General features: G+C 48.7%; 1 long non-coding RNA gene across 1 annotated transcript; it reads left to right on the top strand.

Annotated features, from left to right (window-relative positions):
- Window positions 1-13,762: 13,762 nt before the first annotated feature.
- Window positions 13,763-26,718, top strand: LOC119865652. Its single transcript, XR_005377758.1, has 2 exons — window positions 13,763-14,410; window positions 25,514-26,718. It is a non-coding gene; the product is annotated as an uncharacterized LOC119865652 (long non-coding RNA).
- The last annotated feature ends 341 nt before the right edge of the window (window positions 26,719-27,059 follow it).

Here is a 27,059-nt window from a genome sequence, read left to right as displayed (position 1 = left end):
ATGCTTAATGGACTAAGCCACCAGGTACCCCAATATTTATTTTAAGATTTTTTTCTGGGGCTATCCCCGGTGGCTCAGCGGTTTAGCGCCCCCTTCAGCCCAGGGCGTGATCCTGGGGACCCGGGATCAAGTCCCACATCAGGCTCCCTGCATGGAGCCTGCTTCTCCCTCTGCCTCTGTCTGTGCCTCTTTCTCTGTGTTTCTCATGAATAAATAAATAAAAATCTTAAAAAAAAAACAAAACGATTTTTTTCTTTTTCTTTTTTTTTTTAAGATTTTATTTATTGGGATCCCTGGGTGGCGCAGCGGTTTAGCGCCTGCCTTTGGCCCGGGGCGTGATCCTGGAGACCCAGGATTGAATCCCCTGTCGGGCTCCCGGTGCATGGAGCCTGCTTCTCCCTCTGCCTATGTCTCAGCCTCTTTCTCTCTCTCTCTCTGTGTGACTATCATAAATAAATAAAAATTAAAAAAAAAGATTTTATTTATTTACTCATGATTGACACACACAGAGGAGACACAACACAGGCAGAGGGAGAAGCAGGCTTCCCGGAAGGAGCTTGATGCAGGACTCAATCCTGGGTCTCCAGGATCAGGCCCTGGGCCGAAGGCGGCGCTAAACCGCTGACCACCGGGGAGACCCTAAAGATTTTTTTCTTAAGATTTTATTTATGTATTGATGAGAGACACAGAAAAAGAGAGGCAGAGACACAGGCAGAGGGAGAAGCAGGCTCCATGCGGGGAGCCCGATGCAGGACTTGATCCTAGAACCTGGGATCACACCCTGAGCCAAAGGCAGATGCTCAATCACTGAGCCACCCAGGCATCTCCCCAGTATTTATTTCTTATTCTGTGATAAAGTGGGAAGAATCATTATTTATTTATTTATTTATTTATAAATTTTATTTATTTATTCATGAGAGACACAGAGAGAGAGGCAAAGACACAGGCAGAGGGAGAAGCAGGCTCCATGCAGGGAGCCAGACATGGGACTTGATCCCTGGTCTCTAGGATCACACCTTAGGCTGAAGGCGGCATTTAACCGCTGAGCCACCAGGGCTGCCTGGGAAGAATCTTTAAACAATTTTTTTCCCAATTGGGTTTTCTTAAACCATGAGTGATCCTATTATGACTAAAAGGTAATAGTCCAAAAATAAACCGAAATTCATAATAGCAACTAATTGAGAACAAATTAGAATAAGTAATAGAGGGCAGCCTGGGTGGCTCAGCAGTTTAGCGCTGCCTTCATCCCAGGGCCTGATCCTGGAGACCCGGAGTCTCACGTCAGGCTCCCTACATGGAGCCTGCTTCTCTCTCTGCCTGTGTCTCTGCCTCTCTCCCTCTGTGTGTCTCTTATGAATAAATAAATAAAATCTTTTTTAAAAATTAGATAATAGAGGATCAGTTATATACATTATGGTATAGGTATAGAATGTGATAGCATGCAGCCACTGAAGCTGACATTAAAGAAGACAATATTATGAAAGGGATCATGGTCATGATGTATAGACAAAAAAAAATCAAGTTACAAAACAGAGCAAAGGGAACTCTTATAAAAAATGTTTATTTTTAAAAAAATATTTTATTTATTCATGAGAGACACACAGAGAGAGAGACAGAGACATAGGCAGAGGGAGAAGCAAGCTCCATGCAAAGAGTCCGATATGGGACTTGATCCCGGGAATCCGGGATCCTGCCCTGAGCCAAAGGCAGATGCTCAACCCCTGAGCCACCCAGGGGTCCCATAAAAAATGTTTACATAGTGGGCAGCCTGGGTGGCTTAGCGGTTTAGTGCCGCCTTCAGCCCAGGGTGTGATCCTGGAGACCTGGGATCGAGTCGCATTTTGGGATCCCTACATGGAGCCTGCTTCTCCCTCTGCCTGTGTTTCTGCCTCTCTCTCTCTGTGTCTTTCATGAATAAATAAAGTCTTTAAAAAAAATGTTTACATAGAATTACAGGTTTTTAAGTTTTATTTTGCTTATTTGTAGTTTCTAAGTTTTTCATTATAAACAAATTAGTGTGTTCTATTTATACAGATAATAACATGAAAGGTGTACAGTTGAAAGTTCAAACAGCTGAAAGTGGTGAAAATTAAAAACAGTTCTCTTCCTTGCCCCCCAGATTGCTCTGAATATCTATTATTTTTGTAAAAAATGTTCCAACCAAAACAGTTGAACTTTCGCCATGCCAACCATCTGAATTAATTCTCAGTGCCTTGTCCCTAATAATTCCATGATGGTTCTCCAGGCTGGTGAACCCATAACCTGGGGATCTTCCTTTCTTCTAGCTGATAGTCCCACTTCTCTCCCATGGCCTCTCTAGAACCAGCTCCTTACTATTTCTTTCCATTGTCACTCCCCTAGATCCAGCCCTGAACTTTTTTTTTTTTAAGATTTATTTATTTATTCATTCAGAGAGAGGCAGAGACACAGGCAGAGGGAGAAGTAGGCTCCATGCAGGAAGCCCGATGTGGGACTCGATCCCGGGTCCCCAGGATCACACCCTGGGCTGCAGGCGGTGCTAAACCACTGCACCACCGGGGCTGCCTCCAGCCCTGAACTTTTCTTTTTAAGTATGTATGTATGTATTTTAGAGAGCGTGAACCTGAGGGAAGGGAGAGGAACAAGCAGACTCTGGGTTGAGTGTGGAGCCCGACTTGGGGCTCAATATCAGGACCCTGAGATCATGACCTGAGCTAAAAACCAAGAGGTGACATGTAACTGGCTGAGCCACCCAGACACCCCGAACTCTGAACATCTTGACAGTACATTCGATTCAGAACAGCTTTCGTGTAACACTACTGTTAATAAAATCTAGAAGGAAGGGAGGGAAAGAGAGAAAAAAAAAAGTGGGACAGAGAAGGGTAAAGACACAAAGACAAAGCTTTAGTCCTTTGCTTCACAGAACTTGTATGACCTTTAAATGCTTCCGGCTGACGTGGTGGAATGAATTGGATCTTTGGAGTCCGACTTGGATTCAGATCTGCCTCTTACCATCTGTATTCATGGATACACTTGTTTGGTGAGAATATGCTGGCCACCTGCTGTGCACCAGCTCAGGTGCTAAGTGCGGGTGACCTTGAGGATGTTTGCTTCCCCTATGTGCACGTTTGGGTTCATCTGTAAAATTGAGAGTGTCCACCTACAGGGTAATTGTAAGAATTGAATGAAGTAGACACCAAGCACAGTGCCTACTTCAGAGTGGTTGGTGCACTGTCACCACTATCAGCCGTCTTTGGGTTGTTAGCATTCAGAGGAAAAGGGAAATAAAGCAAAATCATTGGCACTGGGTAGCTACACCCCTCCCCTAAAATTTTCATCCTCAGACTGAAGGAATAGACCAGTGGTTCTCGAAGTGTGGTCCCTAGACCAATAGCATCAGCAATACCTGGAAACTTGATAGGAATACAATCTTACCCCCCACTCTAGACTTACTGAGTCGGGAACTCTGGGATGGGACCTAGTGATCTGTGTTTTAACCAGCCGTCAGAGTGTGATTATGATATATACTCCAATTCAAGAACCATGGATTGCATATACCATCCCCTGCCTTTGAGAGACCCCTAAATACATCTTTAATAAAGATGACAGAAGATGACCAGCCCAGTGGGGATCCCGCCGAGATCCTACCTCTGACAGAGATGCCTCTGGAACATTGGTTGTGGAGCCTTGAAATTTAGAGATATCCCTTAGGGGGATCCCTGGGTCCTCAGCGGTTTAGCGCCTGCCTTCAGCTCAGGGCGTGATCCTGGAGTCCCAGGATCGAGTCCCGCATCGGGCTCCCTGCATGGAGCCTGCTTCTCCCTCTGCCTGTGTCTCTGCCTCTCTCTCTCTGTGTCTCTCATGAAAGAATAAATAAAATCTTAAAAAAAACAAAACAAAACAAAAAAAAACACCTTGCTTGGCTTCTCCCAGGAGTACCTTATAACTCAGTCACCCTTAAATTTAGTGAATAGTTTCATCTATTGGATTAGGGGGTTCAATTTTTTTTTCATCCTGCTATATGAAACAGAGGAGATTTGAGACTGTGGAGTGCTTTGTCTGGATGTCAGAGAGAAGGGGAGACAGATTCTTCCCTTTATACTCTTCTATGTTCAGTTCAATCGATGGTTCTTTGAGCTGCTTGCTGTGTATACTGCAGGCCCAGTTTCAAAATTCTGACCCCTTGTCCCTTTGGGAACCCTTAAGCTTGTGAGATCTTTTCCATAGATTTTTGGTTTGGAAGTAATGGTCTCTATAACTGTGTACAAGACATGATGCTGAGATGGCAGGGGCATGGTGAATTAGGAGACCTGGCCTCTCATCTTTGAGGAACTTGAAATCAAGTTCAAGAAACTCAGATAGTCGTAAACTCAGGAAATCGTAAATCCACGTGGACAGGCTGTGCACAGTGGACAAAGAGGAGTCTCAGCCCCAGAGGAGAGGTAGGTGGTTGGGGAGGCCTCACTGCAGGCTGGACCGGAGTTAGGAGGTGTCACTTGACCCTGACAGACCCAAAGAAGGGGAGTGCCAGGGCCACACTTTCCCTTCTCCTGGCTAGTGTGTTGGGGGAGATCAAGAAGCTGCCTCTGTGGCCAGTGTGTTGAAGGAGATGAAGAAGCTGCCTCTGGCCTCTTCAGAGAGACCATTTACCTACTGTTGACTAAATAAAGGCTTACAGAGGCTTATGGGATAAGGCGGCTTTCACATCAAAGGGCTCTTACAAAACAGCTTGGTGATGAGTTAAGTACAAATGAATCAGAAACAGATGGACTCAATTTCCTAGAAAATACCCCTGGGCTTCAACAAGAAGAGGAAAAGTGCTCAGCCAAAGGCATTGTGGGTTTTTGCTGATCCTAAAATATGCTCAATGATTTTGCCGGAAACAGAGCCAAGATGTTGGGACTCTTTTGGGCTCCAAGTCATTGGAAAGTCCAGGCTGGGATCCTGCCAGCATATCAGCTGATTCCCAGCAGCCCCCACCAGCTCTCCCCAGTGGCCTGGAAGGGGATCCTGTCGACCTGGTCCTGCTCTGGGTACGCGAGGGCTAGACAGAGCTCCAGTGAGACCTTCCCCGCCTCAGTTCCAACTATAAAATGTAGGAGTTCATTTAGATGATCTCTAAAGGCCTTTCAGCATGAGTGTTCCATGAGTAATAATAACAATAATAATTACCCATATTTACTGAGTGGTTCTTTATGCCAGGCACTGCCTTAAGTGCTTTATATACATTAGCTTGTTTTACTGCTTTCTTTTTTTTAAGATTTTATTTATTTATTCATGAGAGACACAGGGAGAGAGGCAGAGACACAGGCAGAGGGAGAAGCAGGCTCCATTGCAGGGAGCCCAATGTGGGACTCCATCTCCAGACTCCAGGATCACGCCCTGGGCTGAAGGCGGCGCTAAACCGCTGAGCCACCTGGGCTGCCCTGTTTTACTGTTTTTAAGCAAACCTGACTTAGAGCTATAATGATCTCCATTGTACAGATGAGAAGACTGAGATTCAGAGAGGTTAAATAGCTTGCCCAAAGGCCCACAGCTAGTACAAAATCTGGATTTTAACCAGGTGATAAAGTAATTGGTCATTCCTAGCCTGTCAATTTATAGATTTCCATTCTTATGGCAACCTTCTACTTTTTGGGTTGGTACAGAATAGTCTCCTCTCTGACTGCCCTGCCTGAGGCTCTCTGTCCTCTAAGAACCTGGCCAAAGTAGCCTGAAGCCATATCTACTGCCCCTGCTTACCCTCTGCTTCTCCAGGCCCCTAGGTGCCTGGGTTGGATGCTGGGAATTCCCAACTTTGCTCTTAGGGACAGTGACTCCAGGCAGTGTCACAGATGCCCACTGGAGAAACTTGCGGGGCACGCCCTAGGACCCCAAGGAGACATGTCTGACTCAGACTGGGGAGAGGCACCAGCAGGAGCCAGGCAAGCCAGCAAGGTGGAGTGATGGTACTGCTGAGGGGAACAGTGTCATCTTTGTAGGGGGGGTGGGAAGGGGCCTGGCACTTGTGGAGAGCTAGACACAGTTTAAAATGACAGAGACTCAGGGTTAATGTTGGGCTGGGAAGATAGTAAGGGGCCAGATCCTACCGGGCCAACCTTAGGACTTGGTCCTAATGGTAGTCATGGCCAGATGTTATGCAGGAGAGTGACAGGAGCATCTGTATCCTGCCTTCTGGTCTTGCCCTTCTCCTCGTTGCCTCCTGGCTCGCATGAGAATAAAGGCCTCAGGGCAGGGGATGTGTCTAGCACGGGCCGGGCCGTAGTAAGTGTTCCGTGTTACCATGAGTGCTGGGCACAGCAGTTGGGTGGTCTTCACCCTGAACATCCACTTCCCACAAGATGACCCAGGGTCCTCTGGCTTGGGTCAGCTAGAACACATCTAGAAAACAAGCATCTAGGCAGTAGTTTTTGTTTTTTGTAAAAGATTTTATTTATTTATTCATGAGAGACACAGGCAGAGGGAGAAACAGGCTCCATGCAGGGAGCCCGATGTGGGACTCAATCCGGGGTCTCCAGGATCACGGCCTGGGCTGAAGGCGGCACTAAACCGCTGAGCCACCTGGGCTGCCCTAGGCAGTAGTTCTTAACCCTGGCTGCACCACAGAATCATCTGAGGAATGTTTGAAAACACCAATGGCAGGTCCCCAGCCCTTGAGGCAGGATCTCTGGCAGCAGACAGGCCTGGCAGCAGTGTTTTCAGAAGCTCCTCAGGAGGTAGTACCAGTGCATGCCCAGGGTTTGGAAACACTTAGAGTCTTTGGTGTGCATCAGAATCCCCCTGGGCATTTGCCTTGCCCAGCCCAGACTTGTGAAATTAGCGTGGGATGGGATGGGGAGCGATTGAAGTATCCTCGTTTTTAACAGACTCCCTGGGTGATTCTCATGTATGTACAATGTTCAGAACCCTTGATCCTACATTTGGATATATTTGCTTTGGCTTCTACCATAGATCTGGGTCCTAGTGGATTAGAGGTTGACCAGCTCAAAACTCTTTTCATGAGGGCAGCCCGGGTGGCTCAGCGGTTTAGCACTGCCTTCAGCCCAGGGCGTGATCCTGGAGTCCCGGGATCCAGTCTCACATCGGGCTCCCTGAGTGGAGCCTGCTTCTCCCTCTGCCTCTCTCTCTGTGTCTCTCATGAATACATAAATAACATCTTAAAAAAAAGAAAAAACAACTCTCATGAAGCTGTGGGTGTTTGACGACTCTCTGCCCCTCTTGGGGCCACAGAGAATAGAACAAGGCCATTTGCTGAGTGTCTGACTGAATACTCTCGCATACCATCATCCACCAGGCCCTGCCGTCCAGGGCATTTGTCTGAGCCTGTGGGTCAGAGTAGCCTGGCACGTGGGCTTCAGGCTCCACCCCCACCCTCCAATGCTCTTTTGAGCCTCACTCTCATGAAGGTCAAACAAGAACAATGGAGGGGAGTGGGGGCTGCGCCTGGCTGGTTAGGTTGGAAGAGGATGCAATTCTTGATCTCCTGTTGTTGAGTGAGTTCGAGCCTGTTGAGTTCAGAGCCCCAGGTTGGGTATAGAGACTACTTAAATAAATAAGTTTTTAAAAAATCAAGATTGGGGGATGCCTGGGTGGCTCAGTGGTTGAATGTCTGCCTTTCGGCTCAGGGCATGATCCTGGGATCTGAGATGGAGTCCCGCATCGGGCTCCCTGCACGGAACCTGCTTCTCCCTCTGCTTGTGTCTCTGCCTCTCTCTCCCTCTGTCTCTCATGAGTAAATAAAATCTTTTTAAAAAAATCAAGATTAAAAAAACAAGAACAAATGAATGAGATGGACATGTTGTGATCATCTAACTGGTCAACTTGGTGGCATGGACTTTAAGCCCATGTCCCTCAAAAATGACAGCCTGAGGAGTTCTGATCACATACAATAAGTCATTCAGCTACTCATATAACGAATATTTACCGAGGGGCTGCTTTACATCAGGCATGGGGACATCATGGTGAGCAAAAGCAACCTTATAGGTTTCTCTATATGTGGAGACAGGTAAAGAAGTACTTTGTAATATGGATTAGGAACCATTTTCAGGGGATCCCTGGGTGGCGCAGCGGTTTAGCGCCTGCCTTTGGCCCAGGGCGCGATCCTGGAGACCCGGGATCGAGTCCCACGTCGGGCTCCCGGTGCATGGAGCCTGCTTCTCCCTCTGCCTCTGTCTCTGTCTCTCTCTCTGTATGACTATCATAAATAAATAAAAGTTAAAAAAAAAAAAAAAAAAAAAGGAACCATTTTCAGGCAAGGATAGGGAATAATGTGTGTGTGTGTGTGTCTTGGGGGGAGCTTCTTTTTTTTTTTTAAGATTTTATTTATTTATTCATAGAGACACAGAAAGAGAGAGAGAGGCAGAGGCACAGGCAGAGGGAGAAGTAGGCTCCATACAGAGAGCCTGACGTGGGACTCAATCCAGGGTCCCCAGGATCAAACCCTGGGCTGCAGGCGGCGCTAAACCGCTGCACCACCGGGGCTGCCCTTGGGGGGAGCTTCTTATGGTGGTCAGGGAAGGTCTCTTTGAGAAGGTGACAAGTAACCTAGTTCTGGATGATGTTAAGGAACCTGGCAAGTAACCTTTGCTAGAAGCAACCTTTGATAGAAGCGGTGACCTATGCAAAGGACCTGAGGCATGCTTGGTGTGTTTGAGAAACTAGAAGGCTGGGGTGGCTGGAGGAGAGTAAGAGGGAACGTAATGAGAGCAGAGGTTAGCAGGGCCCAGGCACACAGAGCTGTGATAAGTAATTCAATTCTTCAGGAGACCAACCTGGGTTTTATGTCCCAGGTAAGAGTACATCGGGGTTTAAGTGATGGGAAGTAAGAACAACAACCTGGAATATCCTCTCCATTTGAGGGACATGGGCTTAAAGTCTGAGCGTGTGTGTGACCCAGGGCAAGTCCCCACAGTGGACCTCAGTTTCCTTTGTGGGAGGGCTGGCCCAGTGACCTACATCTATCAAGGTGTCCCAGGAGAAACTGAAGATAAGGAAGTGTCCACCACCGGTGTGGCCGTGACAGTGAAAACCTTTTGGAAGCCATGTCGCTGACGTTTGTTCATAATTGAGTAAAGTCCTTGCTGTTCCTGACTGTGCTGTTGTCCCCAGGGCAAGCAGCCAGTAAATACTGATTTACCAGGCTGAGCTGGCGTTATTTCATGTTGGTCTCATTCCTCTCTATCCCAGGAGGAACGTGTAAAGTGGGTGGGAGAGAGGCAGGAGGAAGGGGGCTGGAAGCAACGTCGTTGTGCTGTGTAGCTGGCTCGGGGAGAGTGGTTGGGGTGAGGCCAGGAGCTGGGCGCTGGGAAGGTGTCATTTTTTATGAATGATTTCCTGACAGGTAGAGAGGCTGACTCAGCTGGCAGCCTCCCGCAGGCTGGTGTGTGGGGCCTGCTTTTCCGGAGCCCAATACTAATCTGCCTGGGGCAGCTGGCTCCAGGGAAGGAAGGGCCCTCCCGCTCGGTGGGGAGGGCAACTGTGCATCTTTGGCGGTTTTTCTTCCCCAGAGCTTTTCGTAGCTTGTCCAGTGCGTGCCCGCGGGGGGCGGGGGGGGGGGGAAGCAGCAGGACCCACCAGGCCTCTCCCCTCCTCCTTTCTCTTCCTCCCCCTAACCCCCCTCGCCACCCCTCCCCGCTCCTCCCCGTGTGCTGCTCCTCAGAGGCCTGCTGTCAGCAGCTTTCAGCTCCAGTGCCCGCCTCACTCCGTTGCAGCTCTCAGCAGCCTCGTGCCTGTGGGCGGCAGGGCAGGGGGGCAGGGGGTCGGAGAGGACGGCCCCTCTGCCCAGCAGGCCTCTGCAGCCAGGAGGTTCTTGAGGGGACCGGGGCGGGGGGGGGGGGGGGGGGGTGTTGCTGAACTCTCAGGGACCCAAGGACACAGAGTGGGGAGCTTTCTCCCCAGAGATCCCCTGACTGCCTCTGTCATCTCCCTGGGGTCAGAGAGAAGCCCTGTGCTTGTGGCCAGCGTGGGAGGATTTTCAAGCCTGCCTCAGAGCCTGAGCTGAAGATGTGGGTCTCTGAGCTTGGGGTAGTGAGGGAGGGAGGGGGGAAGGGCACACTATTAGGCACCAGGAGGGACTGCCAGGAGCCAGGTGGAACATTCCATCCTGTGGACACCTTATTTCATTGATTTCTTACTACAACATTAAGAAGCAGTTATTAGGAGATCCCTGGGTGGCTCAGCAGTTTGGAGCCTGCCTTTGGCCCAGGGTGTGATCCCAGAGACCCGGGATCGAGTCCCATGTCGGGCTCCCTGCATGGAGCCTGCTTCTCCCTCTGCCTGTGTCTCTGCCTCTCTCTCTCTCTCTCTCTCTCTCTCTGTCATGAATAAATAAATAATTTTTTAAAAGCAGTTATTAGGAGATCCCTGGGTGGCTCAGCAGTTTGGAGTCTGCCTTTGGCCCAGGGTGTGATCCTGAAGACCCGGGATCGAGTCCCATGTCGGGCTCCCTGCATGGAGCCTGCCTCTCCCTCTGCCTGTGTCTGTGCCTCTCTCTCTCTATGTCTCTCATGAATAAATAAATAAAATCTTAAAAAAAAAAAGAAGCAGTTATTATTATCCCCATTTTACAAATGAGGAAACAGGCTCAGAGAGGGGAATTCATGTGCCCAAAGACACACTGGAATTGAGCAGGAGAGTGAGGCTTCAAACCAGTCTAGTCTGCCTAGCCCCAAAGCCACTCCTCACACTGCACTCCCTCTGGGAGGGGAAACCTGTGCAGAAGGTAAATTTGGAGGAAGAGCCCCTCTTACCGGGTGCCACAGAGGACGGGGTGGGGCAGTCCGCCATCTGTATCTAACTTGCTATGTGGTCTTGGGCAAACTGTGCCCTCTTTCTGCTCCTCCGTTATCTCACCTGTACCAGAAACAGTTTATTTTCTCTTTTATTTTTTAAGATTTTGTTTATTTATTCATGAGAGACACAGGGAGAGAGAGGCAGAGACAGGCAGAGGGGTAAGCAGGCTCCATGCAAGGAGCCTGATGCGGGACTCCAGGATCATGCCCTGGGCCAAAGGCAGGCCCCAAACTGCTGAGCCACCCAGGCATCCCTCAGAAATGGTTTAAACTAGATGCTATTGAGATCTCTGTTGGTGCCAAACATTTTCCTTTTGAAATCACTCCTCCAAGGCCCAGAGCTTTGCAGAGGGCTGGACACTGGCTTGCCTAAGAGTCCTGACTGGCTACCAGAGTCCTTTCCTGTGGGTTTTCCACTCTTTCTCAAGGCTTGTTGAGCTCAGGAAAGGAAAGACATTGCTGGCAAGCGGAAGCTGAGGTCTAAGACCCCCTTTGCCTGAAAGGTCTGTATGACCTTGGTTAAGTCACTGAGCCTGTACCAGAGAATGGGGTCCATGACCCACATCCTGCCTCCGACCTAAAGCTCAGGGGAGATAAGGATGCCAAATGCTCTGGGACACTCTGGAAGGAGGAGCCCCTGGTTCCTCCCTCTCAGGTGTTGATTAGATTGGGCCTGCTGTAATTATCAACATTTGGAAGAAATTTGCAGCCGGCTGCAGGCAGTTGGGGGGGGGGGAGCCTCTTGAGGGCCTCGAAAATCTAGTTGCTGAGGAGCATCTGGGTCAAGGTCTTCTCCCAGGCCTGCCCCTTCATCCTGGTCTTGGTGGTACACCCCTGGAAAGAGGCCCCACCCTACTAGCTGAGAGGCCTTGGAAGTGGCCAGGGTGGCTAGTGATGCTGGAAACAAGATGAACAAGTTGGCAAGTTTAAACGTATCTGCTTCCCGGAAGCCCCTGTCAGTGGGGCTGTACCTTGGGGAAACATCTCTGGAACCAGCACGCCGGCTTCCTCCTTCCAGGCCTGTCCTTACTGCCTGGGGCCCCATGGGCAAGTTGCTCTCTCCTCTGTGTGCCTCAATGTGTGTCCATGTCTAAAATGGAAATGACTCCACTGGCTGGCTCAGTCAGTGGAGCATATGACTCGATCTCAGGGTCATGAGTTCAAGCCCCGCCTTGGACATAGAGCTTACTTTAAAAAAAAATTTTTTTTTAAGATTTCATTTATTTATTTGACACACAGAGAGAACACACACACAAGCAGGGGAGCAGCAGAGGGAGAGGGAGAAGCACGTTCTCCTCTGAGCAGGGAGCCCAACATGGGGCTTGATCCCAGGTCCTGGGATCTCAGGTGCTAGGATCGTGACCTGAGCCAAAAGCAGATGCTTAACTGACTGAGTCACCCAAGTGCCCTCGTAGAGCTTACTTTTAAAAAATGAAATAAAAAAATAAATAAATAAAATGGGAGCAGTTCCTACTTTGGGGCTGTTGGGAAAGTAAATAAGCCGGGTGTGTGTTCTTGGCACCCACAGTGAGCCAGTCAGTGACAGCCATCGCTGCTGAGGGTGGCTGTTCTTGTTGGCGGGACACCTGCCCAGCCCAGCCCCCCCATTACACTGGACACTGTCCCCGGATGGATGTGACTATCGTCTTTGTCCCCTCAACACCACCCTGTTGAGACTTCCACTGGAGCAACTGCCCTGTACTTGCTTCCTTCTGTATCTGTCTCCCAACTTGACAGTGAACTCCTGTAATCCTCGGGCTATGCACCCCACTGCTGACACCCATTACTGTTGGATGGATGCTTTGACAGTCTGCAGGGGGAGGAGGGGAGGCAGGGCTCTTTCCCCCTGCTTCTGAGCCTTGGGGTACTACTCTATGCATCCCCTCACTTTCCTGAGTTCCCCTTGGGAGTGTGGGGCTGATGTGCTCATTTCAGAAAGCCCTGGCACCAGGAGAAGCAGAATATCACCCAGACTGCCTTGGGAAGGAGCCAGGCTGCAGATCATGCACTTCCTCTTACAGTCACACCTGCCACATCCTGAATTGGGGGTTTCTGTCCCTCTGTGAGAGCTGATAAACGGGCCTGTGGGGATGCCCAGAGCCACTCCCCGTCACAGCCCCCCAGCATCCTAGAAGGCCCCAAACCGAGGAGGTGCTTGATATGTGGTTGCTGGATACATGTTCATGGCTGGGGTTTTCTTCCCCAGGCACCTGCTTCTCCTCTTGCCTCCTGTCCTGCCAGCCTCTCCGTCACCCTCTCTGCTGCCCTGGTGTCCTGTGGCCCCTCAGGCTGGTTAACCTCCTTCTTAGGCAGGTGTCAGCTCAAGTGTCCTCTCCTCCAGGAGGCCTCCACATCTCCTATTCTCCATGGCTCTTTGTGACCTTTGACATCAGATACAACAATACATTGATGTGTTTGCACCTTTTACTGTCTCTCTTTCCTCAGCCCAGGACTTGGTGCTGAATACATAGTTGATGAATGAATGAATGAATGAATGAATGAACGAGTGAACGAGCAGGTGGGCCTTGCTCACTACACCAAGTACTGCTCCTGAGGGTGAAAAGGCTGGAAGGATTTTTTTTTTTTTTTTTTTTTTTTTTTTTTTGTCAAAAGGCCTTCCTGTCACGCCTCCATGAGGGGTGAGGAGAGAGGGAGGCAGGAGACCAGAATAGAGGCTGTTGCAGCCTCTTTCCTCTCTGAACTCCCTCCCCTTCAAGTCTCACTCCTTCCAAAATGGAGTGTTTTCAGCTCCGAGCCCAGTTCCTCATGAACTGTCATTACAAACAGCCTAGAGGCCAGGAACAAGAAAGATTGTTATTTTTTTTTTCCTCCTTAAAAGTTTACTTAAAAGTAAAAAAAAAAAAAAAAAAGTTTAGCATCATGTAACACTGCTGTATGGGGGGAGGGAAGAATAAGGCATGCCTGAGCTAAGAGGGGCATAGGGTCCTCAGGACTGGGGGCCAGGGCCCAGAGAGAGACACCCCAAGAGCCGGAGAATCCCTGTGCCTCTTGGGACAGAGCTTGATGCCCAGTGCAGCAGAAAAGTGAATGTAGTGAATGTTCTCCCGTGGAGCAGTCTGGCCCAAACTGGAAGGGAAGGTGCTGTCGGAAGCACAAGAGGAGTCTTTGCAGTAGGGGAGAGAGAGGGGTGGGAGGAAAACCCAGGGGCTCCCCAGAAACTCAGAAGGAGTATCTTGTGGGAGATTGGGTCCTGAGAGGGGGCACCCCTGCTCCTGTCACTGGTGGGGATAAGACAGATTCCCAAGGCAAGCAGCAGGCCCCATTGTCTGCTAGCTCATCTCTGAGCCCAGGGAACTGGGGCTGTGCAGTGGGGAGGGTTTGCAGCAGAGGGTACAGGGGTAGGAAGGAACCTGTTGGCTGGTGATTTTTTTTTTTTTTTTTTTTTTTTTTTTATTTTATGATAGGCACACAGTGAGAGAGAGAGAGGCAGACACAGGCAGAGGGAGAAGCAGGCTCCATGCACCGGGAGCCCGACGTGGGATTCGATCCCGGGTCTCCAGGATCGCGCCCCGGGCCAAAGGCAGGCGCCAAACCGCTGCGCCACCCAGGGATCCCTTGGCTGGTGATTTTATCTCGATGTTTCTGAGGGAGGCAAGGAATCTTTGCCTGGACTCCTTAAGGTAGAGACACAGTGATGTGTGCAGTTAGGGGCAAGGTGATGGGAACTGTAGCCCATTGAGAGGGCGCCCCCACCTGAGGCAGACAGCAAATGCACAGACACTTTCACCCCAGGGAGAAGGATAAAAGGCAAGTTCCCACAGGACTAGAAGACAAGATTGCATTACCAGACATGGAAACGGCGAAAATACAGGGAGCAGGGGAGGCAGCAGGAGAGGTTCAAGGGTTGAGGATGCACCCAGAGTCTAAGTCCATAGTCTAGATTACTATGGGGCCCCACATCCTCTCCTCTCGGCCATTGTGCAGGGCCGTGGTTTCCCCACCTGTTCATAGAAATCAGATTTATAGCATCTGTTTGTCTCCAAATCCATGAAAGACCTTGTGCAAGTCAAGTTCCAAATTCTTATGAAGTGAATTCTGACCGAGGAATTTTTTGTTTTATTTTGTTTTTAAGTAAGCTCTAGGCCCAATGTGAGGCTTGAACTCACAACCCTGAGATCAAGAGTCACGTGCTTTACTGACTGAGCCAGCTGGGCACCCCCTGACCAAGGAGTTTTGAGAGATGGAGGCCTGGACAGAAATAATCCCAGCAGTACAATAGAAGAATAGAAGAGTTAGAATTGCTTTCTGTTTGTTTAGGGTAAGGGACATTGTGAGGAAGGATGGAGAGGACATGTAGGTACTGTCAATAACAAAAGCTCTGAGGATGAGATGAAGCAAGACTGGCCTGTTTTTTGAGAAGGTCTGGGTATTGTCATTTGTTTTTGTCATTTAAGTCTGGGCGCTGTGGGCTAACCTGACCAGATCCCCCTGACCCAGAGGTGCCTCCTGGTGGTTGGTTCTAAAAGCACTTAATGTTTTCTGGCTTGCCTTTTCTCCCTTATTATAACAATGCACTGTATTTTCTTCCTGAGTCCCAAACAAATAAATCCAAATACAACATATTTTATAGGGGATCCCTGGGTGGCTCAGCAGTTTAGCGCCTGCCTTCGGCCCAGGGCGCGATTCTGGAGTCCCAGGATTGAGTCCCATGTCGGGCTCCTTCCATGGAGCCTGCTTCTCTCTCTGCCTCTCTCTCTCCCTCTCTCTCTGGGTCTCTCATGAATAAATAAAATCTTTAAAAACAAAGCAAAACAAACAAAAAAACATATTTTCTAGGGGATAAATTCCTAGAAAAACAAGGGCGGGATTGGTGGAAACGAGCATTTTACACGTAGGCAAGTTACACCTAAGCCTTTTTCCAAAAATGTTTGCATCAGTTTGCACTCCCTTTTTGGTTTCATTTAAACATAAATAAGATGAGACTGGGTAGATCACTTCCCTGAAGTTTCCTGACCATAAAACGAAAAGGTGGTTTTTTTTTTTTTTTTTTTAATTTTTTATGATAGTCACAGAGAGAGAGAGGCAGAAGCAGGCTCCATGCACCAGGAGCCCGATATGGGATTCGATCCCGGGTCTCCAGGATGGCGCCCTGGGCCAAAGGCAGGCGCTAAACCACTGTGCCACCCAGGGATCCCAAAAAGGTAGATTAAAAAAATAAAGGAACCAGTCTTCTTTGGACAGCATGGCTCCTGCTTATGCTCAAGAGGCAGGCGTGTTAGACCCACGGGCAGCTGAGCAGGCAAAGGCTGGGGGAATGGCCCCTGGCAAAGGCTTGCCAGGCAGTGACCTGCCCAAGGTCACATGGCTAGTGGGTCTCAGCTGGCTCTGCTTCCCAGACCTGTCTGATCTCCAAACCCTTTGCTGCCCCTGCTCCCTCCTTGCCCTCCCCTTCATTCATGCCACCAACAAACAGATCTAAGTGGCTAAGATGACCTGGCTCTCTGCTTCCTGTTGGGGTCCCACAGGGAGCAAAAGCAGATGCATCCATGCAAATTTGAAGAATCTCACAGAGAAGCATATAATTGCAAACAGAGCCACAGGGCCAGAGCAAGAGGCACAGATGAGTGCAGAGTGAGGAAGGGGCCTGCAGTCGGCCCAGCACAGCCTCTGAGCACAAGGTGACCCTGAGGGGTTTTCAGCAGGGGTGGGTGGCTGAGGGAAAGGGTGAGCAGAAAGATCACCGTGTGTTTTTGAAGTTGCTGTCTGAGTCTCCCTGGCCCTCGCATGTCCCCTGGAGCGCCCCCCCGCCCGGGCCCACGGGACCTGTTGTGGCCGGGCTCCCCCGGTGTGGGGGCACATGGCCGTTGGGCCCATCTCCGGCAGCCAGCTAGGTCTTCCTAGCCACTTCCGCCCTTTGCTCTCCATGTGGTTGGCTGGTGGGGCTGAGGCATCTCGGGCGGCGTGGAGGGGAGCTGGAGGAGCAGCCGACTGGCCCGGGAGGCGCCCAGGGCCTCCCACCTCCCAATTTGTGGTCCTGAGGGCCCACGTCAGCCCCTTAGTGCCCTCTGTCCTGGCCGTGGGTCCGGTCAGGAGGGCACCTTCCCACTCTCCCCACCTCCCTTCCCCACCTTCCCCCCAGGTTGTGAGGCGGGACTCCTCACTACGGAGGGGTGTGGGGCAGCCGGCTTCTTTTATGGACACTCCCTTTCGGTCCCTGCTGGTTGCTCTTCCCCTCCTCGGGTCCTTTCGTGGTCTCCCGGCCGATGCCGGCTTCGCCTCCCCAATCTCTCCGTGAAAGTCCACCTCCCACCAGCAGTGTTTGCAGGCTCATCCCCGCTGCCGGTTCTGGGTAGATGAGGGGTACAGAGAGTGGGACACCCCCTGCCCTGCCCGCTGGAGCTCACAGCCGAGTGAACAGACAGCAGAGCCAGGCCTGAGTGAGCAAGAGAAGCAGTTTTCTGCAACAGTGTGTGCAGAGGGCCGTGGGCTTGGGGGAAGAAGGGGAGGGAGGGGTAGTGGTCAGAGTCCATGGCTTCCTCCCTGGGATTTCCAAATAGAAGGCCTGGTGTGCTGAGAAATTGTTGATGGGACAATATGAAGAGAAAGAGAGCAATAGATCGAGACACACACACACATATTATGCTTATTTAAAAGCTATTTAATTTGAAGGACTATTCTTTATTCTGAGATGATCTTTTTTTTTTTAAGGTTTTATTCATGAGAGAGAGAGACAGAGACATAGGCAGAGGGAGAAGCAGGCTCCATGCAGGGAGCCCAATGTGGGACTTGATCCAGGGACTCCGGGATCACGCCCTGAGCCCAAGGCAGACACTTAACCCCTGAACCACCCAGACGTCTCCGACGATGACCTTATTCTTTTGTATTTTTTTTTTGTATTTTATTTTTTATTTTAATTTTTATTTTAATTTTTTTAAACTTTGTCCTTTTTTTTTAAAATTTTTATTTATTTATGATAGTCACAGAGAGAGAGAGAGAGAGAGAGGCAGAGACACAGGCAGAGGGAGAAGCAGGCTCCATGCACCGGGAGCCCGATGTGGGATTCGATCTCGGGTCTCCAGGATCACGCCCTGGGCCAAAGGCAGGCGCCAAACCGCTGCGCCACCCAGGGATCCCTTCTTTTGTATTTTAATGTCTTTTCCAAGAGGTACTTTGCTTTTTTGTTTGTTTGTTTGTTTTTCGTTTTTTTTTGCGGTGGGTTTTTTTTTTTTTAATTTTTATTTATTTATGATAGTCACACAAAGAGAGAGAGAGGCAGAGACATAGGCAGAGGGAGAAGCAGGCTCCATGCACCGGGAGCCTGACGTGGGATTCGATCCCAGGTCTCCAGGATCGCGCCCTGGGCCAAAGGCAGGCGCCAAACCGCTGCGCCACCCAGGGATCCCCCTGCGGTGGGTTTTTTGTGGCAAAAAGCATACAACATGAGATGAGATCTGCCCTCTTAACAAATTTTTAAGTGTATGGTACAGTACTGCTAACTAAATGTCCAATGTTGTACAGCAGATCCCTAGTACATACTCATCTCCTGTAACTGAAACTCTGTACCCATTCCTCTTCCCCTGAGTCCCTGAGAACCACTACTCTACTTTCCGTTTCTGTGAATTTGAGTCTGACCACTTTAGATACCTCCTATAAGTGGGATCATGTAGTATTTGTCCTGTGACTGGCTTATTTCACTTAGCATAATATCCTTAAGATTCATCCATGTTGTAGCATGTGATGAGATTTCTTTTTCTTTCTTTCTTTCTTTTTTTTTTTTTTTTTAAGATTTTATCTGGGCAGCCCCAGTGGCTCAGTGGTTTAGCACTGTCTTCAGCCCAGGGCCTGATCCTGGGACCGGGTTTGAGTCCCACGTCGGGCTCCCTGTGTGGAGCCTGCTTCTCCCTTTGCCTGTGTCTCTGCTTCTCCCTCTCTCTGTGTCTCTCATGAATAAGTAAATAAAATTTAAAAATAAATAAATAAAATCTTAATAAATAAAGATTTTATTTATTTATTTATGAGAGACACAGAAAGAGAGTCAGAGACCAGAAAGAGAGTCAGATCCAGGAACTCCAGGATCATGCCCTGAGCCAAAGGCAGACACTCAACCACTGAGCCACTCAGCCGTCCCGATTTCCTTCTTTTTTTATGGCCAAATTATATTCCATTGTATGGATAGACCACATTTTCATTATCCATTCATGTGTCAGTGGGCAGGTACGTTGTTTCCACCTCTTTTTTTTGTTTGTTTCCACCTCTTGGCTATTGTGAATAATGCTGCAATGAACATGAGAGGGAATATACCTCTTTGAGATCCTTCCTTATTACAATTCTTTTGGATAAATACCAAAAGTGGGATGGTTGGATCATATGGTAGTTCTAGTTTTGTTTTTTTGTTTTTTTTTAAAGATTTTATTTATTCATGAGAGACACAAAGAGAGAGAGACGCAGTGACACAGGGAGAGGGAGAAGCAGGTTCTGCGCAGGGAGCCCGATGTGGGACTCCATCCTGGGACTTGATCCCAGGACTCAATCCCGGGACTCCAGGATCACGCCCCAGGGCCAAAGGCAGACGCTAAACCACTGAGCCACCCAGGGATCCCCTATTTTTATTTTTTTAAGAGAAGAAAATAGGGTGGGGGGGAGAGGCAGAGGGAGAAGGAGAGAAAGCATCAGTGTGGAGCCCGATACGGGGCTCCATCTCACTACTCTGAGTTCATGACCTGAGCTAAAATCAAGAGTCAGACATTTAAGAGACTGAGCCACCCAGGCGCCCCTATTTATAATTTTTTTGAAAAACTCCCATACTGTTTTCCCTAGCAGCTGCACCATTTTACATTCCCACCAGCAGTGCACAAGGTTTCTTTTTTCTCTACATCCTCCAACACTTGTCTCTTGTCTTTTTGATAATAGCCATCTAACATGTGTGAGGTGATATCTCATTGGGGTTTGATATCTATTTTCCTGATGATTAGAGATGTTGAACATCTTTTCATGTACCACTCATACGTCTTCTTTGGAGAAATGTCTATTCAGGTCCTTTGTCCATTTTTTAAAAAGATTTTATTTATTTGAGAGAGAGAGAGCAAGTAGGGGGAGGGGAAGAGTGAGAGGGACAAGCAGACTCTGCACTAAGCCAGGAGCCCCACATGGGGCTCAATCTCATAACCCTGAGATCATGACCTGGGCTGAAATCAAGAGTCTGGTGCTTAACCTACTGAGCCACTCAGGCATCCCTCCCTTTGCCCATTCTTTTTTTTTTTTTTTAATTTTTTTAAAGACTTTATTTATTTATTCATAGAGACATGGAGAGAGAGAGTGAGGCAGAGACACAGACAGAGGGAGAAGCAGGCTCCACGCAGGGAGCCTGACATGGGACTCGATCCAGGGTCTCCAGGATCAGGCCCTGGGCTGCAGGCGGCGCTAAACCACTGCGCCACTGGGGCTGCCCCCTTTGCCCATTCTTTAATCAGGTTTTTTGTTTGTTTTGCTATTGAGTTGATAGGAGTTCCTTATATATTTTGGATATCAACCAAACACCAGATATATGATCTGCAAATATTTTCTCTCATTCTGTAGGTTGTCTTTTTATTTTGTTGATTCTTTTTTTTAAATTTTTTTAAAAGATTTTATTCATTCATGAGAGACACACACCAAGAGAGAGAGAGAGGCAGGGACACAGGCAGAGGGAGAAGCAGGCTCCATGCAGGGAGCCCGACGTGGGACTCGACCCCAGGTCTCCAGGATCAGGCCCTGGGCTGAAGGCGGCACTAAACCGCTGCACCACCCAGGCTGCCCTTTAATTTTTTTTCTAAAGTAATCCTTACATCCAAGGTGGGGTTTGAACTTATGACCCCAAGATCAAGGGTCACATGCTCTACTGACTGAGCCAGCCAGGTACCCCCCAGCTGATTGTTTCTTTTGCCTGGTAGGAGCTTTTTAGTTTGATGTAATCCCACTTGTCTATTTTTGCTTTTGTTGTCTGTACTTTTGGTGTCATATCCAAGAAATCATTACCAACACCAGTGTTAGGAAGCTCTTTCTTTCTTTCTTTCTTTCTTTCTTTCTTTCTTTCTTTCTGTCTTTCTGTCTTTCTGTCTTTCTTCTTTCTTTTTAAAATTTTTAAGTTATTTATTCATGAGAGACACAGAGAGAGAGAGATAGAGACACAGGTTGCAGGTTCCACACAGGTAGCCCAATGTGGGACTTTATACCAGGACTCCGGGATCACACCCTGGGCTGAAGGCAGACACTCAACCCCTGAGCCACCCAGGTGTCCCATCTTTCTTTCTTTTTTAAAGATTTTATTTATTTGAGAGAGAGATGGTGAAGCAGACTCCCCCCAGGTGAGCAGAGAGCCCGACGCAGGGCTTGATCCCAGGACCCTGAGATCATGACCTGAGCTGAAGGTAGACACTTAACTGAGCCACCCAGGTGCCCCTGAGGCTTTTCTTTTATGTGTTCTTCTAGGAGTTTATAGTATCAAGTGCTACATTTAAGTCTTCAATCCATGTTGAGTTGATTTTTTTTTTTTTTTTTTTTTTGAGATAGAACAGCAGAGGGAGGGTCAGAGGGAGATAGAATCTTAGGCAGGCTCCATACTCACTGTGGAGCCCAATGCAGGGCTTCATCTCACAACCCTGAGATCATGACTTGAGCCAAAAATCAAGAGTCATGGGATGCCTGAGTGGTTCAGCAGTTGAGCACCTGCGTTCGGCCCAGGGTATGATCCTGGAGTCCCAGGATCGAGTCCCACATCTGGCTCCCTGCATGGAGACTGCTTCTTCCTCTGCCTGTGTCTCTGCCTCTCTCTCTCTCTCTCTCTTTGTGTCTCTCATGAATAAATAAATAAAATCTTAAAAAAAATTAATCAAGAGTCAGACGCTCAACCAACTGAACCACTCAGGCGTCCCATGTTGAGTTGATTTTTGTGTGTGGTTACATAAGGGCCCAGTTTCATTCTTTTGCATGTGGATACCTGGTTTTCCCAACACCATTTATTTGGTTTTAAGGGCCTTCCTTGGCAGAATAACAAATGTTCCCCATTGTTTCTTTAGAAATGTTACTGGTCTGTGAAATCCTGTGAACCAGACCCTCATAACTTTGTTGTAATGTCCAGTTATAGTGTAAAAGTTAGGATGTGTAGTCCAGTATGCACATAGCTCTTATGAGATGAATGGGTCAGTCAAGAAAGCTCCAGAAAATCTGGGTTATAGGGTTCATGTCCTTGGACGCCACATCCTGGCCTGCCCCGGCAGTTGGTTCCTTTTCCACACTTTAGAGTGGGGACTTCACAGGGTAGGTGCTCAGTTAGCATTTGTTCACTTCCGTGCAGCCAGGAATGCTTAGATCAGAGAGGCCCACGTCATGGAGCAAGGCAGGCCCAAGTGGGCTCGGCCCAGGCTCTCCTAGTTCTCAGGCCAGCACTGTTTCCTTTTTCTTTTCTTTTCTTTTCTTTTCTTTTCTTTTCTTTTCTTTTCTTTTTTATTTATTTATTTATTTATTTATTTATTTATTTATTTATTTATTTATGATAGTCACAGAGAGAGAGAGGCAGAGACACAGGCAGAGGGAGAAGCAGGCTCCATGCACTGGGAACCCGATGTGGGATTCGATCCCGGGTCTCCGGGATCGTGCCCTGGGCCAAAGGCAGGCGCCAAACAGCTGCGCCACCCAGGGATCCCTCTTTTTTTTTTTTTAAAAACAGATTTTTATTTTTATTTTTTTTAAGATTTTATTTATTTACTCATAGAGACAGAGAGAGAGGCAGAGACACAGGCAGAGGGAGAAGCAGGTTCCATGCAGAGAGCCTGACATGGGGCTCCATCCTGGGTCTCCAGGATCACGCCCTGGGCTGCAGGCGGCGCTAAACCACTGCGCCACCGGGGCTACCCCAGCACTGTTTCGACTATACTGTAAATGCATGTGGCTCTGCCTGTATTAAATAAAATTTCTCCCTTGGGCCAGAGTGATTGAAAAAGAGCTTTTTCTTTCCGAATGCGAAAGCCTTGATTTTGGAGAAATGAGGCTTGTACCATTTTTTTTTTTTTTACGATTTTATTTATTTATTTATTCATGAGAGACACAGAAAGAGAGGCAGAGGGAGGAGAAGCAGGCTCCATGCAAGAAGCCGGATGTGAGACTCGATCCCGGGAATCCAGGATCACGCCCTGAGCCAAAGGCAGACACTCAACCGCTGAGCCACCCAGGCATCCCAAGAAATTCTCTCTTTTTTTTCTTTAATTTTATTTATTTATTCATGAGAGACACAGAGACTGAGAGAGAGGCAGAGACACAGGCAGAGGGAGAAGCAGGCTCCATGCAGGGAGCCTGACATGGGACTCGATCCCAGGTCTCCAGGTCACGCCTTGGGCTGAAGGCGGCGCTAAACCGCTGAGTCACCTGGGCTGCCCAGGCTTGTACCATCTTAGTGTCTCCCTCAAGCTGCCAGCACCGCGTCTGGCACATGAAGAGAACCTGGTAAGTGTCCGAATGAAGGAATAACGAGCAATTTCAATTGTGAGGCAGCTCTAAGAGCCAGAGATTAGAAAATTTAGATTCTGCTTCCTGCTCTGCCTTAGGTTAGCTGCGTGACATTGAGCAGGTCCCTTCCTGTCCCTGTGCCTTATTGTCTCATCCATTAACAACAATGACAACAACGACAACAATAATAGGATAACGTGTTATGAGCGCCTCCTATGTGTCAGGCACCGTTCTAAGCACTTTTATTTATTTATTTTTTATTTTTATTTTTATTTTTCTAAGCACTTTTATAGGGTATAAACCCATTAACTCCTCCCGGTTGCCCCCAGAGATAGAGATTATTCACATAGCCAGTGTGTGATGAGGAAACAGAAGCCCAGAGGGGTCAAGTATCTAGCAGAGGTCACACAGGTAGTTAGAGGGTAGCAGGGATTCAAACCCAAGCAGTTCAAGCCCAGACACCTAATTGCCATATGATACTGAGCATCTAGAAGGTTTATCTTTTCTTGAACGATTCTATGAATGAAATACAGAAAGTGGCAGCCATTTCAATTCCGGGCCCTGGGCAAAATGTTTCTGGTTGAGTTCCTTTAGGCTTTGTTAAGTAGCAACCATGCATATCTCTTCTTGGAAAGGAAGCAACTGTTGAGACAGGATTACTTGGGAAGAATTTTGGCAGAGAGGGAGGAAAAAAAAGCAGGTGGTAAGGCCTATCTCCTGTCTCGCTGCCTCTCCATGGCCTCTTCTGTGTTCCCTGAAGCTCCCCTGTGGCTGCCCTCACCTAAGTACAGGCCACCTTTGGCCCTGACCTGGGCATTTCTCTGAGCCAATCTCATCTGCTCTGCAGCATTCCACATGGCTAGAGTCAGCTTCTAAAGACAGCAATGGATCACATTACACACCTGCTTAAAGCCCTCCTGTGGCTTCTCAGAGCTCTGTGAATAAAACCCAGTGTGACCCCTGCCCACCTCTCTGATTTCATCTCACACCTCCCCTTCACTCAGCACCCTGTAGCCCAGCTGTGCTGTCCCAGCCAGTGGCCACTAGCCATATGGGGCTGCTGAGCACTTGAAATGTGGCCAGTCCAAATTGAGATGTGCTTGTCCATATAAAATATACACAGGCGGGGTGCCTGGGTGGCTCAGTCTGTTTATTGCCTGACTTCAGCTCAGGTCATGATCTCAGGGTCCTGTGATCCAGCCCTGCCTCCAGGCCCACATTGGGCTCTGCCCTCAGAGGGGATCCTTCTTCTCCTCTCCCTCTGCCCCTCCTTCTGCTTGTGTTCTCTCTCTCTCTCTCTCTCTCTCAAATAAATAAATACAATCTTAAAAATAAAATAAAATAAAATACACACTGGCTCTTGAAGCTGTAGTCCAAAAGAGGGTGTGAAATATCTCATTAACAATTTTATATTGATTATATGTTGAAATGATAACATTTTTTATATATTGGGTTAAATAAAATACATTATTAAAATTAATTTCACTTCTATCTTTTTTTGTCATGACTAGTAGAAAATTGTCAATTCTGTGCGTGGCTTGCATTTTATTCCCACTGGACAGTGCTGCTGCAGCCCCACACCTGCTTCCCTCTGGTCCTGGACTGCCCCAAGCTCTTCTCAGCCTCAGGTGGGCAGGGCCTATGTCCCCCGCCCCCCCACCCCTGCTCTCAGTGCCCCACCATAGCTGCAATCTCTCTCTTGTTTGCTGCCTTTCTTCCCCAGGTAGAGTGGCAGTCCCCCGGTGCTCTTGGTTTAGCACCTGACCCTGGGCTAGCCAGGAAGAGCCTGTGCTCAATCAGATGCCCGGGGGAGGGAAGGTTGGGAACCAGGCCACGTTTCTCAGCCTGCAGCTACGGGAGGGGTCTTCAGCCAGAGGGGTCCACACGCTGCTAATAAGGCTATAGCTGAAGCACGTGATCAGAACCCTCAGAGGCTTCGGGCATAACACACATGGACTATAAGAGAGGGGCTTTGGGCTTTGTGTGAGGTTTTGGGAGCCTGCTGTGTCAGTAGGACCAGGGATGTGAAGCCCTGGGTCAGCGACCATGCGTGCCAGGGGAAGTGCCAGCACAGCTGAGGTGGATTTGGGCTTTGCTGGGGCACCCCAGAGTCCGTCTCAACCTTCCTGCTTACCATACGATGACCTTCAGAGGTTGCTCAGTGGGGATTGGCTCCCTGCCGAGAGCCTGGGAGGACCAGAGCGAGGGCTGTGTGTCTAGCATCAGCAGGGTACAGCACGGGGACACATAGTATTCAGGCCATCTGAACGTCCTTGTGACCAGCTCCCCCTTTGTACTGTCAGCCACCTTTGCAAGGCACTGGCCACCGTGGCGATGGAAATAATGCACGGCCTCAGCTCCTGAGTAAGTGCCCCTCTGCTAAAGAGGATCACCAAGCCATCACCTCGTGTGTTTTCACCCTGAGGACCCCGACTTCGGCAGCATCTGGAAGAGGAAGAGATATCACCATCTCTGTGAAAAGGGCCTGTGGGTTTTAATTGACCGCAAACTCAGAGTGAGCCAACGGGTGACCTGATTGCTAAAATAGCCCAGGAGGAGGGCGGAAGCTTCCAGAACAGAGAGGGGGCGGCTAGGATCTCAGCTGGAAGGAAGTGAGGGCACCATTTTTGGAACCTGCCCAAATCCACAGCTCCAGGGAGCAGGGAGGCCTTTCTCTGGAAACTCTGCCTTAGTCCAGCCCCTGTGGGTGAGAATGGGGTGGGGCAGGAGGTGGAGCTAGTGGTTCCTGGAGCACAGAAACCCCGGTGGTGGGTGAACACAGGCCTGCACCTTGGGCTTTACCTACTCCTCAGGTTAGAAGAAATCCCAGGCCTGGAGGTTAGAAGGGCCCAGGGAGACCAGTTGGGCCAGGCACTCCGGTCCCATGCTGGGAAGCCGAGAGCCTGCCTAAGCCCGCCGTGGGAGGGTGACAAAGGTCAGCTCTCCTCCAGCTTTCCTGCTGCACTCAGCAGCTCTGAAAGAAATGCAAGGAACAAAGATGACTGCTCTCATACAGCAGATAATGAATGTTCTGATTCTCAGCCCCCAAGAGCATCAAATCCTAGTGTCCCTGGCCAGGAAATTTACAGCCTGCCATTGACCCTTGCAGGGCAGTGTCCCCTTGCTGGCTTCTCCATGGGCAGAGATGGCCCGTGAATCCCGCGACCTCCATACTGGCTGTCCTCAGCGTCCAGTGGCCTGGCCAGGGTCCCTCAGCTCTGCTGGTGCTGGGCTGGGCAGTGAGGACAGAGCACAGAGGCGGCTCAGCTCTGTGTGGAGGGTGTGTGGAGGTGGTGGGGATGAGCCTGAGCCAAGGGCAACCCCGCCTTTCTATTTTATATCTAATTATAAAAGCAATTCATACTCATTGTAAAATTTGGAAACTACAGAAAGGTACAAAGGAGAAAATGAAAGTCGTCTGTTATCTCGCTGCCCAAAGATAAATGTCACTACTGTTTTGTTGTATTTCCCTTCAGTTTCATTCTTCTATATCAATCATACATATGCATATAAGTGTATATTGTATTTTATTTATTATTTAAGTGTATATTTTTGTTGTAATAATACTCTGTAACTGGCTCCCCCTCACCTTTCATTATATGGTGAATATTATCTCACAACGTTCAAATTTTCTTTAAAGTTAATGGCTTTGTAATATTGTCTTAATAATTTACTTAGCCATTTTCCTACTTTTTTTCCATTCTCCTATTTTATTTAGCTTTATCTCTTTTTTTAAAAAAATTTTAAAAGATCATTTATTTATTTATTTATTTATTTATAATAATAAATTTATTTTTTATTGGTGTTCAATTTGCCAAAAAACAGAATAACACCCAGTGCTCATCCCAT

Source organism: Canis lupus, chromosome 24 (assembly GCF_011100685.1).
Source record: "Canis lupus familiaris isolate Mischka breed German Shepherd chromosome 24, alternate assembly UU_Cfam_GSD_1.0, whole genome shotgun sequence".
Classification (NCBI taxonomy): domain Eukaryota; kingdom Metazoa; phylum Chordata; class Mammalia; order Carnivora; family Canidae; genus Canis; species Canis lupus.
This window is presented reverse-complemented; position numbering and strand designations above follow the sequence as displayed.